Below are 4,244 nucleotides of genomic sequence, written 5' to 3'. Positions count from 1 at the left end.
TTTTTCCTTTTTTTTTTTTTTTCGTATGAAAAATTATGATCTATTCTCCAAATTTGATGAATCCGTACCGTTATTTATTTATTCATTACGAATGGAAAGGGGCGAGAAATATCGATGTGTATTTTTGAACGATAAGAAGAAAATGTTTAAAATATTTAAAAGCCAATGATTTTGATATTTTAGAGAAATTTTTACAAACGATTTAATTGCGATATATATTACATATATTCCATTTTATTACTACAATTCTTTATTTCTCACTTTTCCTGTTATATAATTTTCAATTGATGCAGAATAATTAGAATATCCAAACGAAATTAAAACTCTTACTAATTGATTTTCTAAATTTATATTTCCTTTGCATGCCATCCAAAAAATATCCACATCCGAAATTAGATTATAATTTCATCCTCGCAGTTCGGAGAAAACAAATACTTCGTCGTGAAAATAAAATCGGAAGAGTCTTCGCTTTCGCACAGGCGGCGAAATGGTCGCAAAGGTCAGGAAGAAATGGAACGGAAATGCGCCCCACACCCTCGAATTCCGGTCGTGCCCGCGATCGATTCGCGCCTCAGCATTTTTGAAGGTGACGAAAGAAAGCGAAAGGAGCGGTGATCGATGAAAAAAAAAAAGGGGGAATAAAGCGAGAAAGCGGAGGGGGAATGTAGAGCGAAGAAAAACCATTTAAAACTGAGAGGAGGAAGTAGAAGGGGGGCGTGCAATAATCGGTTTATACTCGAGGAGGCCGCGTATTGTTCGCGAGGAGTATTCATATTGGCGGAAGTACCGTTTATACTGCATCGGCGCATAATACACATTATCCCTCCCGTTGTAATCATACGATCGGTTGGCTATCTGAGCCAGGGTTGTCACGAACATCGGTCCTTTGTTCACGGAGATTCGATTCCTCCGAGGAGAAATAGGCGGACGCCTGTTTACGAAACCGGTGCGTCACCGGTTGGGTGTCGATCTTGAAAAGCAGAAAGCGGAATATTCTCGTTAAATCTCGTCCAATTATTTAGAACAAAGCGTGGCAAGGATTCAATCTACGTAGCACTCTCTCACCCCTGTACGTTATGTGTGTGTATGCGTGATTTTGTTCTCTTCTTTTCTTCTTTGTTTCTCTCTCTCCCTCTCTCTCTCTCTTTCTTTTTCCTTTTTATTAAAACCGTATCGACCACTTTCGCGATGGATCGTTCGTTTCTCTGGCCTTCGAGGACTCAAGCCGTCCACACACACTGCGCTCGCGAACTTTTCGCGAAGGGGAGCTCCGGTTTGTCGACGAAAAAAATCGACTATCTCGAATGGGGGATGATAGGATCGAGCCTAAGGCTGTGTAACAGATTCGACGGCGAATGGCAATTTGTAGTCGTTTTTCGAATGCGTGTGTTGACCCCGAAGCGAATCGAGAATTCGTTCTCGGCCAACGGGGCTCCGAATAAGTGGGCCGGTTTTCACGGAAAGCTCGCAAAATACGCTTGTATCGCTGTGCACGCGGCCTAGTCTGCGAGAAATACACGCGGTCTATATATTATTTTAGATAGGAAAATTTTTCGAATTTTTCCTTGATTCCGATATTACGATATTTCGTTTGCTTTCTTCTTCTTCTTTTTTCATTTTCTTCAAAAATTGTAACGAATGGATGATTCATTTTTGTGAATGAAAATTTGTGAACGAGACTCGAGATTTTACTCGACGAAGTTTGTAGTAATTGTACTAATCGTGCTGTTAAATATGTTGAAAATATTATGGAAGGAAGATTTGATGATGGACGATGTTTAAAGTGCTGTCCCCGTAAATTGGAAGAGACAACGAAATTTTGATGCGAATTCACCTCTTCAAATTTAAACTGAAGCTTTATATTCATCGAAATATAAAGAGAAATACTCGGAGTATCTAATTAAAAGCGATGCGAGCCACTCTTTGCCTGATACAAATTCAAGGAATACTCGTATTCCTCCACCCTCCAATTAACTCTAATAAAAAATAATTTCGAAACCCTGGTGATGATCCTCGAAGAAAAACTTCATCCCTTAAACCTAATCGAATATTAGACCTCCCCCTCATCGTCTAAAATCATTATCACGCCGCAACTTCCGTTCGAAGAATCGTTTCACGGGGGCACGAAACGGGACACGAACCACTTCCCCCGGAAGCAGAGAACTGTCACGGCCAGGGCTACGCGGGCGGATGGAGCGATCGAGGGGGAGGGGATCATCTCTGATCCCGGTTCCTTCGTTTTCCGAACCGAAAAAACGAGGAACGAGCCATTAGCGTGAAATAGAAAACGGGCGAAAGCCCCAAAAGACCGGCTAAAGGGAAATCGTGGTAGCCGGTTAATCCTTGAGGAAGGCGGTATCACGTTGTTCTCCGCCAGTATTCCCAGGAGGGATGGAACGACAGAGCATGGCCGTGCCGCGCCGCATAATAAGCATTATCCCTGCCGTTATAATCGCGCGATCGGCCGCTTATCCAGGCCAGGCTGCCTGTCTGCCGGCCCTTTGTTTGCCGAGACTTGCTTTTTCCAAGTGAAACAGGGAAAAACGGCATTGCTTAGGGAGAGCGAGAGACACGTTCCAACCGAAGGGATCGGGGAAGAGAGAGATAGAGAGAGAGAGAGAGAGAGAGGTAGAGAGAATTAGGTAGCAACCGAGGCAACTGGCGGAGGGAGAAAGAATTCGAGGGCGAGGAACATCATCGTCCACCCTTTCTCTCTTCCCGCTCCCGAGCTTTTCACCCTCGCCCCTCCCCCCTCCTACGTCGCCCTTCGGAGAAACGAAAACGACGACGAATGCTAAACGATCCCTCAACCTCAGGCCAACCCTCGGCAACCCTCTTGTCCTCGTGTTTCTCCGCGTTGTACGGCCTCGCTGATAGGGTGGCACACGGGTCCACCGTTGATGCGGACCTCGTGGAAGATGGCTGCCCTCCATTGTCCCGCCCGTTTTCGGTTAGGCACTTTGAAATATTATACCGTATCGCAGCCCCGCACTAGCCACTCTCTCGTGGCGTGGCAGCCAACCTAGCACCGATAACAATAAACGATATCAATCTAATATCTGGAATCCTGAAGGATGCTCAAAGGAAGGACGATGATCGAAGGAAATGCGCCAATGTAACGTAAGTAGTAGTAGAGTTATGGAGTATGGATTGGATAGACTAGAGAACGAATCGAAATGAAATTTTTGTCTGTAAGAATCTTGTTTAACGGATAATTTTTTAATCAATCCCCGCAACCAGAATTCGATTCTAGTCTCCGCCTCCTCCTCGCCGCTTTCCTTTATTCTCTCCCTCTTGGCGCCGTTCCGTCTCACCCTTTAGGGCGAGCCTCGCCACCTCGTTTTTCCATCTCCCCACCCAGTGGCCCTTTGCTGTGCAAAGTTCATCAGGACAGAAATGGCTCCTTCCGCAGGCTTGACAGGAGGCAAGGGCTCCCTTTTGCCACGAGGCTCGCCTCCTGCCGTTGATGGCCACGAATTGTACTTTGATGGTGACGAAACGCGATCGAGCAGGTAGAATGTTTTCCAGCCCCTTTTTCGAGAGCATCCCTTCTTGATTACCACCTCTTTCCCGCTGAAGGACCGCTGGGGTGGAGGCGGTTTTGTTCGATCAGGGCACGCCCGCGCGGACAGGAATCGCTGATTAATTTTCAGAAGCCTTTGTTAATACTTGGGACGGTCCAATTGCGGGCTTCGATGGAGCCGCGCGATTTCGTGTTTAGGGTTAATGGAAACAGCTCACGGTTGATGAAAAATTTAACGTGGATCTTGCCGGAGTTGGAGGAGCGTTATAACGTAATGCGGAGAAATTTTAAATTTATTTTAAAATTCGATTGAGAGAGAGAAAGAGAAAAGAAATTATTGCCAATTAATTTGCAATTTCTTATTTTTTTGTGTATTGTCGAAAGAAAGAATAGATTAGAATTATTATTATTGGATCAGCTTTAAAAAGAAAGCTCGTAAATTTTTCAAAATTCGAATAGGAATTAATCCCTCTCCCCTCCCTCCTCAAAAAGAGAAAAGGAAAGAGAAGAAAAAATTAATAATAAAAAACCTCCACGATATAAAATCGTTTAAAAACTTTCCATTCGTTTTTATCCCGTCCGCGATATCTTTATTCGAAACGTATAACAAATAATCTGTTTTTTATCTGAAAGTTTCGAATTAATACGCGAGCCCGTAGCAGTAGGTCGAAAATCGGAGGAGGATCGCAAACACGCTGGGCCCTCTGTTCGATACGATAGG

Source organism: Apis laboriosa, unplaced genomic scaffold, assembly GCF_014066325.1.
Source record: "Apis laboriosa isolate Shangri-la unplaced genomic scaffold, ASM1406632v1 scaffold167_cov148, whole genome shotgun sequence".
Classification (NCBI taxonomy): Eukaryota; Metazoa; Arthropoda; class Insecta; order Hymenoptera; family Apidae; genus Apis; species Apis laboriosa.
Note: the sequence above shows the minus strand (reverse complement) of the source record.